The sequence below is a fragment of the Hyperoodon ampullatus genome (genome assembly GCF_949752795.1).
Source record: "Hyperoodon ampullatus genome assembly, chromosome: 20".
Lineage (NCBI taxonomy): Eukaryota > Metazoa > Chordata > Mammalia > Artiodactyla > Ziphiidae > Hyperoodon > Hyperoodon ampullatus.
The window spans coordinates 19,535,704-19,551,371 of NC_136933.1; the positions used below are offsets into that span (position 1 = coordinate 19,535,704).

The window sequence follows — 15,668 nt, forward strand, 5'->3', positions numbered from 1 at the left end:
AGAAGCAGCCTCGGAGATGCCCCTGAGGCTGGGACCTCCAGGGAAAGCAAGAATTCGCCGCCCGGCAGAGCTCGGCCTCCCCCGCCTGCCGGCGCCCACGGGCCTAGCCCCAGCCGAGCGCACGGCCAAGTGCACCGGGCCGTAGACAGACTCCTGGGCGCTGCAGCCCGACCCTCCTACCCCGAGGGCTGGCAGCGTGGCCTGGACTGTCGGGGCGGGAGGCGGGGGCGGGGGCGGGAGGCGGGCTCGGGTGGGGGGTCGGCGAGCGCGAGGGCTGGAGGCGGAGGCGGTGCCCCCCGGCCAGGCCCCGCCCCCGGCGCGGCTACACAAGCTGCGCCCACCTGCCCAGCCCGCCTTCTTGCAGCGCGGCGGCCCCGGCGCTCGTCTCGGCGCGGACCAGTGAGGCGGCGGCCGCTCCAGCAGCCTCCCCGAGCCGCGGCCCCCGACACTCTCCAGCCGCTCGCCCATCCCCGGCCCCTCGTCGCGGCCCTCGCGCTGCCCCAGTAAGTTGCCGAGGGTCGGGCGGCGCGGAGGGGCCGCAGGCGAGGGGCGGCCTGGGCGCCGAGCCTGAGGGGAAGGGCTGGGGCGGAGGCGCCCGGGGCCGCGTCCAGCTGCGCGCAGCTGCCCGGAGGCCACGCTCCGGCCCCTCGGAGACGGAGAGTCCCGGGGCCGCGCTCCGGGCTTCTCCTCGCCCCGTGCGGCCCCCAGGGCGTCGGGATCCGTGGCCGCCGTGCGGGTCGCGGGGGCCGGTAGGCGGCCTGGCACGGCGACGCCGCGGTTCCCTTTGGCCACCCTGGTCCCGAGGGGCCCTGGGCACCCTCGTGCGGGAGGACCGGCCGGGCCTCCCCCCACCGCCCTGCGCACTGGCGGGTCCCCGAAGTCGCCTGCCGCTCGCTTGAGGCTCTTGGGTTACGTATAGGACACCGCTCGGAGCTCTGGAGGTCTTTTCACACCCTGACCTGCCCGGGACTGGTAGGACAGGTAAAATGGCCCGTCGTGCTGTCTGTTTGGGGTGTTTTTTAAGTAATGGGGTGCAGTTTTAAACCCTTTTGAGATGGGCTATACTCTTTTAAGCCTATTTCATGCCGCCTTCAACCTTGAACTCCAAATACCATTCTTGATGTTTAGGAACTCTGCCGGTCAACCCCAGAGTACCCGTTCCTCCGGAGAGCTTTGCAAGTTCTGGGTATGCGTAGATCCAATCCAAGGACTAACATTTTCAGAGATTGTATCTTAAAGATATTGAAAAGAAATCCGCTCACAGAGTTATATCAGTCTTTTGAAGTGCAAACAGTACCCAGATTTCAGGAGTAAAAATGTTCAAATATTCAAACTCTCAAATATTTATGCAGATCTGCCTAAAAAAAGCGTTTACAACTGGGGATAAGATTTATCTAGTCGTTTCTCAGAAACACTCATCCTTTTAACTAGGCGATATCGTCAGATTTTATTCAAGTAGAGCTATCTGAATCCCAGCGGGGACTTGAGATACGAAGTCAGTGTGTCTGTGGCCTCTGACTTGATGCTTTTTTATTCTTGCCCTAGGCAGTCTTTAGAACTTCTGTCACCTCTCTTCCCCCTCAGCATTAATAATAATTATTTCCCTAGGAAATTGCAAACATTTGTGCTTGTGATCTTCTAGAAGATGTACAGGGTAAGAATATGCTAATTATATGCTTATGGTTGCTTTTTCCTTTTTGTAATATTAAATCCTGTTTTTCTTTTAATCTCACTAAAGCTGGACATCGAATGATTGCTCAGTGAAATAGAACATATGCATTTTTATTTCTCCCTGAAAGGTTGCTAGTTAGCTACTCTGGATGACTCTGGAAGCCACATTATTTATTAGGAGTTTTCAAGTTTCCTCCCTTGCCCCTCATTTGGTTTCTGCACTGTGCCTTGACTAGGGGAATGTCATTTACCTTGGTCTTTTTTGGGTGTGCCGTGGCCTTGGAAACCAGAGTAAAACTCTGCATGGTATCTGCAAGGATTCAATTTGAATCCTCGTTTAGCTTAACCTGTTACTAAAGCCCTTTAGATTCCAAAGTCTCTAATCATTATCCCTGGATTTAGAGGCTGTAAGGGAAGACATGGTACCTGTTGGAGTTTTGAAAGTCTGAAAATACTCTGGAGTTTTTCGTCTTGTGCGCTCATACGTTTTTGTCATTGGGACATATGTGTCTGAAGGATTTTAAAGTTCATATTTCTTGCTTTCTACTGCAAACCTGCTCACCGTCTCAGAGTGGAGGTGCCTAGTCTCCTTTCTAGGTGGCCTACCTTGTTCTCTTCTCAGGCTGCCTTGCGTAATTTATCATTGGTTCTCCTGGCTCTTCTGGCCAGACCTGGGGCCCTTGTCTGTGGCCATTTCTTCTCTTTTTTGGCCCTACTTTTTCAAGTGGACTCTCCCTCATAGTTTTCCTTTGTGACTTCTCTATTTAGCTTAGTTTCTGTCTTCCCTTCTGTTTTGTTATATTTGCTTGCTGCTCTGTATATCCATATCTGTCTCTCTATACATGTATGTATTTTTTAAGTGTTCAGAGCCATCTGCTGGTTTTATTCTGATGCCCTTAAGTGACCAACTTTCAAAACAGAAACTTGAAGATACCGGTAGGTTGCTATTTGTTTTATTATTTCCCCAAACAGGATATGAACACATTGATTTCATAGACTGGCTTCTTGTAGACTACTTACTGCATGTCAGACATTTAGAACAAAAGCAACATTTTCAGTTGAGTATATTTCTGAATATTCACATACTTAGTAACATGTACCCATTTGGATGTTTTGTCACCCAACTGAATACTGAAAAACTCAGTTAACTAAGATTTCAGTTACATGATACCTCTTGTCTAAATGATTTTGAGGACTTAAGTGGTTAACTTAGTCCTACACCTTTCTCTGAATATTCAAAATCATGTAAATATAGCCTGGATAAGAAAAAAATAATGATATTGTTCTTTTCATTGTTTTCTGCTTTTTTTTTTTTTTTCGGTACGCGGGACTCTCACTGTTGTGGCCTCCCGCGTTGCGGAGCACAGGCTCCGGACGCACAGGCTCAGCGGCCATGGCTGACGGGCCCAGCCGCTCCACGGCATGTGGGATCTTCCCGGACCGGGGCACGAACCCGTGTCCCCTGCATCTGCAGGCGGACTCTCAACCACTGCGCCACCAGGGAAGCCCGTGTTTTCTGTTTTAATAGCTTTTCATTCTACAGCCTAACTCAATGTCTGGCACATAACATGTGCTCCTTATTGTTGAGTGAAGGCCACTGATTTTAATACTTTAAAAAAGGGTGGGGGCTTCCCTGGTGGTGCAGTGGTTGAGAGTCCGCCTGCTGATGCAGGGGACACGGGTTCATGGCCTGGTCCGGAAAGATCCCACATGCCGCGGAGCGGCTGGGTCCGTGAGCCATGGCCGCTGAGCCTGCGCGTCCGGAGCCTGTGCTCCGCAACGGGGGAGGCCACAACAGTGAGAGGCCCGCGTACCAAAAAAAAAAAAAAAAAAAAGGGTGTTATGTCTGTCTTCAAAGGTATATTCCTTCACTGGAAAGTACTGAGTCCCTACTCTGTACTCAGCATTAGACATCGAAAAGTAGTATGCAGCTCCAATTTTGGAGAGATTCTACAATTATTTTTATATTCCGGAAACCCTCCATTGATGGATTTTAAGAGTAGTTATTTATTTTGTTGTAATTTTATGTAAAGTAACAACACCTATAAACAGAGGACTTCAGTACTCTCTACACCAGGAAGCAAACAAGGAACACATTCTCTGAAATATGAAGATGATGTTACTTTCCGTTCCATCATCAAAAGCACATGTGCTTTGGCATTTCTGTTTTACTGGTAGTAAGAAATTTGTCCTGACTCTTATATTTCCCTTCCGTTGCATTTCTGGCTATTTTCTAAGAACCCCCGACAACTGGGGGTTCATTTCCACCAGACTCTAACTAGTTGATCAGGCTCTAACTAGCTGAGTTAAGATAATCAGAGCATGATTTACCTACTAATTTTTTTTGTCCAATTTAGTAAAAATAACTTATATATTAATCTGTGGAAACAAGCAGTATGCTATTATTTTTCAAGTGCTTGTGGACTCTTTTAAACCTTAAATGTTTCTGAGAATGGCCTCTGCCGCCATTGTTAACCTTCTCATTGGTAAGTACAATTAGTGTTGACTTAAGATTTGAGTTAATGTGGTTTTTGTTTAAAAATCTGGCTTTGAATATGTGGGTCACATCTCTTCTCTTCATATTTAGACTTTTACTTCCAATATCTTTCCTCCGAAAAGTCTGTGGTTCTCGGTTTTTCTGGGTGTGTACGGACATGAATAGTTTGTTGAAAATCTTGAAGTTTCTTACATCCAAGATTGAAACATCAGCTGCGTGTCCTATGTGATGACTTAGTACTGCACATGTCATGTATTTAATTTTATGCCTTCTCCTTATCCCACTACAAAAATAAAATAAAAAATAAAAAAATAAAACCCATACGTTCACACCTATTCTAGTGCTGCATACTAACTAGCGCCTCTGTTCAGAACTTGTATCATCTGGGATTCGGCAGTGAGGTGGATAAGATAAGAACATTTCATAACTTTTCTTCTAGGAGTTTAAAAAAATGCTGACTATGTTATATTCATTTTTGGAATATTTTATGAACAATACACAACAAAGAATTTTTATGTTCCTTGTTGATTCTTGCTAATTTTTCCCACAGTTGTGGGGAAAATTCTTTTCTTCCCTTTGCCCACTCTGGTTTCATCAAAGGCTTTTAAGTCTTCACACAGTCATACCTAATACAATGCTGTTTATGCCATCAAAGCCCACTGCCTTCCAGTGGAGACCTAGTGATCACCGTGGATAGAGCTTGATGTCACCAGGGATGCTGAACAATACTGTAATTAGGATGCTCTCATTTTATACTTCTACTGTTGCCCATCTTTTTTTTGATTTTAATGGATCTTTCCATTTAAAAACAGATGCTTGTCTTTTCAAAAAGTCAAGTTTAACATAAACCTTCAAGCTCACTTTTTATTCATTCTACTCCTTTGTGGGCAGAAAGATGTTATCTGAGTTGGTAACTTATCATAATTAGAAGATAAAAGTTGACGGGTTAGGGTCTTTTCTTCACTTGGCTCTGGATATCCAGCTGTCATCTGGTAAATGATGATAATGATGATAGTCACTAGTGGAATTAACAGTTATTATATATTGAACTGTAAGGAAAAAATTGGTTCTCTTTGCACGTTCAGCCTTATTTGTTTACTTCCTCAATGTGAACTCGGGGAAGATTTTTCAGAATGCAATTCAATTTCTACTTTAAAAAAATCACGCTAAAATCTCTAGAATTTGAAATATATTTGAGTGGTGGGGTGGGAAGTAATCTCCATAACACATGCAAATTGTATTTTTCCAAAGTGTATGTATCCTTTGGTTTTTCTCCCTCACCAGCCCCCATTCATCCTGCTGGTTTCTTAAAAAAAAAAAAAAAAAAAATGCATCCATTTGGTGGAAACAGCTGGATTTGATTTTTGTGAAAGTAGCATACGAAATCATAGTTTTTAGCAATTGTATGTACAAACAAATTACTGAATACTGTTTTGATACATTGGGATTCCCTTGGAATAGGAAATATGACTTTGATTCTAAGAATATCCTAGGAGATGATCCATTTGGAGTCTTCCATGATCGGAGGTTAGCTAATCCATTTTGGATGAATATGTGTTATAAATATATACAGCCAGATCGAGAGTCTGTAGAGAAGCGAAGAATAAATCAATGACTTTGTCTCTGTGGGCTTTGACCACCAGTGAAGGAGTTAACGAGTACACACACAGCAGGAAGGGAATGATAAAGCTGCCATTTGATTGAGCCATACACAAAGCTGAAGGTATCAGAAGGACAGGTAACAGTCTGTTCTAAACGTCTCTTTTTTTTTTTTTTTTTTTTGCGGTACACGGGCCTCTCACTGTTGTGGCCTCTCCCGTTGCGGAGCACAGGCTCCGGACGCGCAGGCTCAGCAGCCATGGCTCACGGGCCCAGCCGCTCCGTGGCATGTGGGATCTTCCCGGACCGGGGCACGAACCTGTGTCCCGTGCAGCGGCAGGCGGACTCCCAACCACTGCGCCACCAGGGAAGCCCTAAACTTCTCTTTTTTATAATGTGTGTTGTGTTCCTGACATAGACTAAATGCTCCATCAATTTAAGGTACTATTGTCATCACCATTACAGTTACTATTATTGCTGTTAAAACCACTATCACTCTTCCTCCTCCAGTTGCTCTTTGGTGAAACTTGGATCACTTAGACTTGAGTTCTGGCTGAGCATTTATTCACAAAAATTTGCGTTTGGGAGGGGGCAATAATGCTTATTAATCATTTGGCAGAACTGTCTGTCATTTATTACCCTGACACTCAAGAAAATTATGATGTTTAACTGAGAATTCAGACTCTTCTGAAAGGTCTTAGAGGAAAGTTAAAACACATTAGGAGATTATATTTTAGGTGGAAAATTTGAAGAATAAAGTCATTCCAAAAGTGCAGTCAAATTAAGAACATGAGATTATCTTAACTTCTCACTCTGACAGTTGAATGTTACATTGGTTAAGTTTAGTGCATTTATACAAACTTAGTGAGTTTAAAACCCATAAGGGGCCTTGTCAGGAATATAAAAATCGTAAGAGGTCTTCAGCCATCCCTCCCACTTTTGCTTCTCCTGCAGGAGTCCCTCTGAAATCCAGGAAAGCAGTCCCCAGCCACAGTTTAGTGTTGGTTCCAGTCTTGGCTTTCAGTTTAGAATGGACAAAGGACCGATAAAAAAATGCTGGTTGCTGAAGAGATACTTTTCTGTTACTTATTAGAGAGGGGAAAGTTCTTTTGTTAGAAGGAAACACATTTGGTTCAGTTCCTACCATTGACCTAGAAGAAGAAAAAAATGTTCCAAAAGAAATTATATAACCAAAAATATATTACTGTCATATTCAACATAGCTCTTCTATTGTACAAGGAGGGTTTTTAATGAAGACATGGAACTGGGTACCACTGCTTCACCTTCCAGATTTCAGGCTCTTGTGAATGTACCTTTTAAAAAAAAATCTGATAATTGTTCCCAAGAGGTGGTGTGTGTGGGGGGGAACAGGCAATTGACTTACATTCTCAGTGTAATAGGCAAATCTTTATTTAAAGGAATCCTGGGGTGAATCCATTTCTACTAGGTAAAAATCAATTCATAGGGTTTTTGTTTAACGGACCTCAGATGCTCAGAATTCCTTTAATCATAATTCTTTGTTTGCAGTACACTTTGTCATGCCATTATTGGCTCATGTATGGCCAATAAATATTATCCATTTTAGATTCTTGGGTTGGGTGGTGGGTTGATATTCACTGTATTATGATTTTAAAATGATATATATTGGGCTTCCCTGGTGGCATAGTGGTTGAGAGTCCTCCTGGCGATGCAGGGGATGCGGGTTCGTGCCCGGGTCCGGGAAGATCCCACATGCCGTGGTGCGGCTGGGCCCGTGAGCCATGGCCGCTGAGCCTGCGTGTCCGGGGCCTGTGCTTCGCAACGGGAGAGGCCACAGCAGTGAGAGGCCCGCGTACCACCAAAAAAAAAAAAAAAAAAAGATATATGAATAAATAAAATTTTAAATTTCCCCTAAATAAGTTAGTAAATAAAATTTTCACAAATGTTTCCTTTGTGTTTTTCCTTTAAGTAGAGAACATCTGTACTGAATGAAATTTTCCTTTCGTTCAGAAGGACAGCTTTCTTTAGACAGTGATTTTTTTTTCCTCCTAAAATTCCTTTATATTCACTTCCATAACATTCCTGGTATCTTGAAGCAAAGGATACTTATTATTTTTCAATGGGCTCATAGTCCACAGGATATTTGCAATTTGCTTAGGTGCTTGTCCTGATAAAAATCCAAATGAAAACTTCCTTATAGTTTGTATCAACTTGGACATGAATTCCTCTGGGAAAAGCCTGTGTCCAAAAAAATTCAGGCTACTCTGTATAGATTTTTTTATGTGCTTTAATTATCATATTAAACAACACAATTTTATACTTGGATTTCAATCCAACACAAGGATTTAAGTGGTTTATTTAATTCCGTTGTAATCTGAGCAATTGTTTGGGAGATATTTTCATGAGACTTAGAAGGAGGCTGAGCTTTGACGCTCCATCCTGAGGGCTTAATAACATTCTGGAGTGTTTGGGCGACATTAGGAATTTACCTTTGTTCCAAGGCAGCTCATTCTAGAAAACGAAGTCAAATTGACTGTGATTAATCAGGCAAAGTGAGATTGCTGTTTCAGCTTTTAGTTTTTGACATTTCGCAGTGATCTGGGCTTTCAGGAAGGAGTTGACAGAGGACTAACAACCTTCATCCAAGTGTAAAACTTACTGAGAGTTCAGTTTTTTCATCCCTTTGAAATTAAAGGGCACTGCTGAGTTTTTAGTGCGTCTCAGCACTTGGAGTAAGTATTGAGCACCAGCTCCGTGCCGTGTGAGCATGTGTCTGAAGAGGTAAATGAGAGAGGCCGGTGGGGCTCCCACTTTAGTCTCTATGGAGCTTCATGGTGTTCAGAGTGAATAGTTTCCTCTCTTTGGCTTTTTAACCTATACTATGAATTTACATAGACACATTTGGAGCAGAAATTCAAGGTCATATTCTTTTTTGTAGAATCATATTAATGTTTACAACATGAGGCCCATGCTGTTTAAGCAGTCCCTGAAATGTAACTGTGTACCTCCTAAAAGACTGGACAAGTGCATCAGGTGGGAGAACTAAAGAGATTCAGGTTGAAAAAGAAAAGATTACATCGACATATGTCTTTTCTCATGAAAGGCTTCATGACAAGTTTCATACAGTTTTGATCAACTGTATTTGAACCAATGGCACTTACAGTTCTTTGGTATAAGTACTGTAGTACTTAGAATTCTTTGATATGCAAAGATATCAAAGATGTCAACTTCTTTTGATTCTAATAATGTCTCTACTTCAGTAGAAGAAGAACCACACATATGCATGTAAAATGCCCCTACCCCATGGGAGTTCAAGAATCCCTGAATTCCAACCAGTGGACACCTAGGGTTTCTGGAACCCAGAATAAGAAAGAACCCTGCAATTCAGAAGCCATTTCAACCCATGGGAAAACTGTCTTAGGAGAGAACACTTTGGGGCAGGATGGGGCCTTCCCGGTCATACGTCCTTCCCCTTGTTGATATAACATTGCTTGTGGCCTCCGAGGAGGAGCTGAGAACGGGCTCAGAGGCGGGTCGGGCAGTGCGGTGCTCCGAGTTAAAGAGCTTGGATGATAACGCAGTGATGACCATTCCCGTTGGTGCCATGGTGGAAGCAGTTCCCTGGCCTTGAAGGGATACTTTGGACTTCAATTGTCACCAGCATCAGATTCCTCCAAAATTCTCAGAATTCTTTCCTCCAAATTCTGAGATTCACAGATGTCTATGTCTACCTATGGACCAGGAAATAAATTTGATTCTAAGTTAAGCTGAGATCATTGAGTATGTGTAATATATACACAAATGGGAAGAAAAAGAAAGAATGGAAAAGAATAATCAATGCTCTCTTTTCTTATCTAAAATTGGAATACCTTTCGAGTGACATTAGAAATCCCGCCTTATGGCTCAATGTCAGTCTGACATGGATCTTGTAGAAATCTCTGAAATGTAATAAACTTATAGTTTAATAGAACTAAAGAGGTCATAATAAAGACGTAAGCATCACTGCAGAGCCTTGTCCGTTTTCAAAGTATAAAATAACTAACTGAAAGCTTTTCCTTTCACTTGTCATGTTTGTTTAATAACATGCCTAATGAATAATAGCAAAGCAGAGTGAAGAATTTTTAAGTTGGTTTCTCTACTGAAATTCTTATCTGTTGCCAAACTTGCTTTGTAAGTGGTTAAGATCTGTAAGGTTTTGTTGCAAAAAGGCCCTCTTTTACATGCATTACATTTGTGACGTGGTGGTTGTGTAGGTGGAGTCGGATCTGTGTGCAGTATTCATCAAGAAAATAGCGCAAAGCGCGTTTACAGGCCATGGAGAAACAATAGCGGGTGTTGATAAAATTTGTAGTACTAGAGCTTTGAAAACGTGCCTGTTGTAAACTCTCCTGAAACTTAGAATTCCACCTTTAAAACAAAATCATTTTTTCATTAGATGATAGTACATGAATAAGGCACTGCATCCTGGAAATTTGGTTCTACCATTGTAAAGATGGTGACACACTGTTGTGCTGGCAGGTTTTGTATTCCATTCTCTAAACTTAACAATACACCGAAAGCTGTCTTGTGGGCAATTTCTGAGGTTTGGAAGCTTTCACCTCCAGCCCCCGTGGTCATGGACAGTTATTGAGTTCTCGGCTCTAAGTGTACCAAGCACGGTGCTAGGCAGGTTTGGAAGGGAAGTTAAGCGCCTGAAAATGACATTTCAGAGCTCTCTTTTAATAGTTAAGAAAGTGAGATCTTAAGAGTTGTAACTCATCTGAGGTCAAGACAGCTAGGAACAGAGTGAAGACTTGATTTCAAGCTTTTTGACTTAGCAAAAGCGCTGATTTATATCAGACCATTCCGTTTTTGTAAAAGCAAATCATAATCACTATAATACACTACTTAGGTGGTAGGAATCTTATAAGTGGGGATCAAAATACAATTTTAACTTGAAAGTTTTTAATTTTAAAATTGCTTGGAAATTAACATATTTGAATAAGACATTTTAGTAATAGCGACAAGCTCGTGATGTGAACAGTTTTTATTAAATAGCATATTTTAGCCCCCAAATGGAAAAATGTAATCTTAACCTAAAAATAAAAAGACTTTACGTATGGATTCTAAGCCATCTAAAGTCATTAGGATTTATACCTCGTAAGTGGTGCTTTTAAACAAGTTCTGTTTGGAGTGCTGTTGTGCTATCTTTCAAAAAAAAGCTGTTTGAATTTTTACTTTTTCTGATTATCATAGCTAACAGATGGTTTGCACTTAGTTCAGTGAACCAAACAAAAAAAGAACAGACTTAGCATAAAATTTCTGTTGATAGTGCATTTTATCTCACTGAAATGGATCATATGAACTTTCTGAATAATGAATAGCATATTTACATTATTCTGATCTTTTTGGCTACAGAGTAAGAAAGAAATGTGAAGGACAAACAGCCTAGTATTATCATTTTAAAAGTTATTCTGGTGAATTAAAGTATTTTTCTATTCTTACTGCATTGCTAATGCAGGGCATGTTCCATGCGCTGCTTGCAAAAAAATTGTTCCAGTGACTTTGAAAGCATAAGGCACTATTTATCTCGTTGAACTACTAGAACTGGTAGTAAATTAATTTTTATAAGGGTTTTAAGCCTTAAAGTTTCAAGAACCCACATCATTTTGCTAATCCCAATTTTGAAAGAATTTAATAGAGTTGCAATCCAATATTTGACTTTCTATTGATTCACCATCACCGGCCTGTTCATAGTTGTTGGTCGATGCTTGTGTGTGGTGAGAAATGTGTACATGATGGTGGCCTAAGGTGGGCAGGGTGATATTACCGAAGTGGAGGTAACTTGACTAGTGAGGAGTGCAGGTAGCAGCTGCAGTAGTTGGTACCAATGGTAATTGAAAGTTCAAGAGTCTTTTGTTTTAGGAACGGGGCTTTACTTCATCACATACAATTTTAATTCATTACATATTAGACCAGAGAAATCAGTAAAGTGGAGCTATACAATTTCACTTCTAATTTTGTATGCATGAATCAGAATTCAGACTGTTTTCAAGAATTGGAAGAAAGGTACTCATTTTATTGAACTAAGTATAATTTCTGTTGAGTGAAATAAAAGGGGAAAAAAGAATGCAAAAATCTTTATTTTTTTGCCCTCCCCAAAATGATGTATGTAGAATAATGTTTTAAGGCAGAGAAAGTAATTTTTCTCTAGTATTCTTGTCAACAAAACTTCTACTGCAGTTATTTTCTGAATTGGATTTTCCATGTCTTTAAAGGCATAATATATGCATTGCTAGTTTAATAAAGCATGAGATTCTAGTCTCAGAAGAAGCCTATACATTTCATTTTAAGCAGAACCATGCCTAACCATTCCTCATAGGCGTGTGTACTATGTAAGAGTGAGCTGGAGATTGTACATTTGCAGACATAGCTGCAGGAAAGTCAAAATTTTCTAACTAGGGGCTTCCCTGGTGGCGCAGTGGTTGAGAGTCCGCCTACCGATGCAGGGGACACGGGTTCGTGCCCCGGTCCGGGAAGATCCCACATGCCACAGAGTGGCTGGGCCCGTGAGCCATGGCCGCTGGGCCTGCGCGTCCGGAGCCTGTGCTCCGCAGCGGGAGAGGCCACAACAGTGAGAGGCCCGCGTACCGCAAAAAATAAATAAATAAATAAATAAATAAATAAAAATAAAAGACACGTAGAAAGAAAGAGGTTGGGAAATATCCATATACTAGCTATTGATGGGAGTTGACTCCCATCAATTTTCAGGTTTTCCAGATTTCCCTATTCTCTTAAAGATACTCTGAGTGGAAGCAAAATTCAATCTTGGTAGAGTGTCCTTTTCCTGCTTCTTAGAGCTCATATTTGTCTCTTAGGCTAGCTTCATTGTCCTTTCATTCAGCCAAAAATGCTCTCTTGTAAAAATGATCAACTAAAGCCTCATCTCCAAACAGATTCTACTTTTTCACATTATGAATCACAACTTCCTTAAGTCTTGGAAGCACACAGTAGTGAGAATAAAGGCAGTGGAGACTGATAAATTTTGCTGAAATGAGAAAGGTAAAACCTCTTGTTTGTGTGTGATCTGAATATTCCCAGCATTTAATATTGTGATTTTCTAGGCTACGTGGGTGAATGATAGAGCTTTTCTTTTCTGGTCTTGTAGAAGATTGTTTTATGTGTGATAGGTAGGTACATTGGTAGAGGTTTTTATTACCCACTACTCAGAGTTAAATATTCCATGCAGGGGTACATGGGGAAGGGGAGAGACAGAGGAATTACAGTTGCGAACACTAAAATAGACTTGTTGCATAAGGTGAATTTTTAAACTTGAGAAAGGTTTACCAAATCAATATTTATTTGATCTGAATAGGGGATATGTAATGGTGTAATACCCCTTGACATTTTTCCAAGTCATCAATATCATGAGGACATACCTTGTGGGTTTTTAAAATTTTCTAGTCACCGTGAACTTACATGATTATCACTTCTGGGAAGATGAGGACGTTGAGTGGGGTGGGAGGTTTTTGGCAATATGGACTTTGGTGTAAACTAACTACCTATTCTCTGACTGTTGGTTTATATCTGCAGAGAATCATGACAAACTTAGTTTATCAGCCGCAAAAAAGAAGTTGTATCATTAAATCATAGAATCTGAGCTGGCAGATAATTTAGCTAATACCCGTTTAACTAGACCTCGTTCCTCACATTTCTGAATCATTCTGAATCACCTGTCCTCTCTTTAAAATGACAGAAATCTGACACCTTTCTTGGAAGGCAGCTTCTAATGGACAGGTACACTCTTTATTAGGGTGCGCTGCATTGTGTTGGGTCAGTGTCTTACTCTTTTTTATATTATATCCTTTTTTTTGTAGTTTTATCTTCTAGTATAATATGGAGTCATTGTCTTCTTACACATTGCCATTCACATATTTAAAGAAAGCTATCATCTCTTCTCTAAGGCTTTCCCCCACCCCAAGAGTGAAAAGGAGCAAAATGTAGAAATATGAGCAACTTATCTTTCTAAAGCTCTTTGCCCAGCACTTTTCTTGTTCACTTAACCCTTATATCACTTCTGTAACATGTCTTTCCAAGATGGGAAGACTGAGAGTCCAGTGACTTGCCCAGACACATGGCCGGTAACTCTCAGAGCTAATTGGCTAGACTCAGAGCTAATTGGCTAGACTCAGAGCAGGGGTCCCTCTCTGGGGCCCAGCTGCATCCCTGCTTCTCGCACCTGAACACCTGCATTGTCTTTAATTGCCTTCAAGTCATGACATGGCTTCCAGACCCCTCACCCTACCCTGGTCACTCTTTACTGGACATACTTGGTCAGCATTTAAGAAAAAGATGGCAGCTACAGCCAAGCATCCATCCATTCAGGAAATATTTAAGTGGCTGCTATGTGCCAGACATTCTCTAGGTATTTGGGATATACCAGTAAACAAAGCAGTCAAACGAAGTTCTTGCCCTCATGAAGCTTACATTCGGAGGGTTTCCAACAGGGCTCAGACCCCTTCCCCACAGCAACACCCAAGAGGAGTTTGAAACGGGACTGAAGAATTGGAGTAGCGGGTTCTGTGCTCTTAAGAAGTTAAGATGGGGGACTTCCCTGGTGGCGCAGTGGATAAGACTCTGCATTCCCAGTGCAGGGGGCCCGGGTTCGATCCCTGGTCAGGGAACTAGATCCCACATGCATGCCACAACTAAGAGTTCCCATGCCACAACTAAGGAGCCTGCCTGCCACAACTAAGACCTGGTACAACCAAAAAAAAAAGTTGGGAATTCTATATGAAAACTTAAAATGATGTATTCAAAAATATAATATCTCTGCTCATTTCCCCCTTTTCATCCCTTCAAACAGATTCCTTCTGTGGATTGAGAGAATAATGCTGACTTCTATTGAATTATACCAATTTATTTCCAGGCACAAAATGAGGCCACAGAAAAACTTTTGGTAATAGAAGAGAAAGGTCTCTGATATTATCAGAAGCCATTTGAAATAAAATCTAAGCAAAATGAAAGCATGTAAGATGTGATTTGCTGGGCCCAAGACTTTATTTGTTCTGGGGTATGTTTTGAATTCAGACGTGGGGAGGACTAAGAATACGAGATATTTGAGAACCCAAGAGATGGATAAGGAATGAACTAGATAAATTGTAAAATGAATACAGTGTTTCAGAAAATGGTATATGTTTTTGTAAAAGTAGTAAAAATCTTCAGTTTTTTATTGCAGGAAGCCTTCTTTTATGAAGTTGTTTGAAATTTTTGTAGCTAGAAGAAATGAGTTTTTTTTTTTTTTTTTTTTTTTTTTTTTTTTTGCGGTAGGCGGGCCTCTCACTGCTGTGGCCTCTCCCCTTGCGGAGCACAGGCTCCGGAGCACAGGCTCAGTGGCCATGGCTCACGGGCCCAGCCGCTCCGCGGCATGTGGGATCCTCCCAGACCGGGGCACGAACCCGTGTCCCCTGCATCGGCAGGCGGACTCTCAACCACTGCGCCACCAGGGAAGCCCAATGAGTTTTAATATATGTTAGAATTTTTAATACAGACATCAGTTATGATACTTACCTAGTTAATTAATTGGTCCTTAAAAAATTTCCCTATTGCTTATATTTTAGTAACTATTATACTTTCAATCTTAAGGTAATAGTGGTGCATGAATTTGGAAGGTTAGACTCTATTGGAGATGAGGTTTTAAAATTCCAAAGTCTGCCAAATATATTTTTGGTATCTGGGCGATAGCCTTCATCATCAGCTGGGTCTTAGATGGGCTGCCAGGAGGCTGGGAACAGCTAGAATTCTGCATTTCTTTGTGCTGAAATGGTTATGTGGCATAGAGGAAAGGGCATGGACTTTGAAGCTACACAGACCTTGGGTTCAAATCTAGGTCTGTGATTTTGAGCAAGTTCCCTAACATCTCTGAGCCTCAGTTTTGTCAACT

General features: G+C 41.8%; 1 protein-coding gene across 1 annotated transcript in view; it reads left to right on the forward strand.

Annotated features, from left to right (window-relative positions):
• Positions 1–4,099: 4,099 nt before the first annotated feature.
• The window catches only part of SLC7A2 (solute carrier family 7 member 2), a gene marked incomplete at both ends in the record, with an annotated part of 64,088 nt that continues 52,519 nt past the window's right edge, over positions 4,100–15,668 (forward strand). The window contains one exon of the mRNA XM_079726698.1: positions 4,100–4,157. The remainder of the gene's footprint in view (positions 4,158–15,668) is intronic.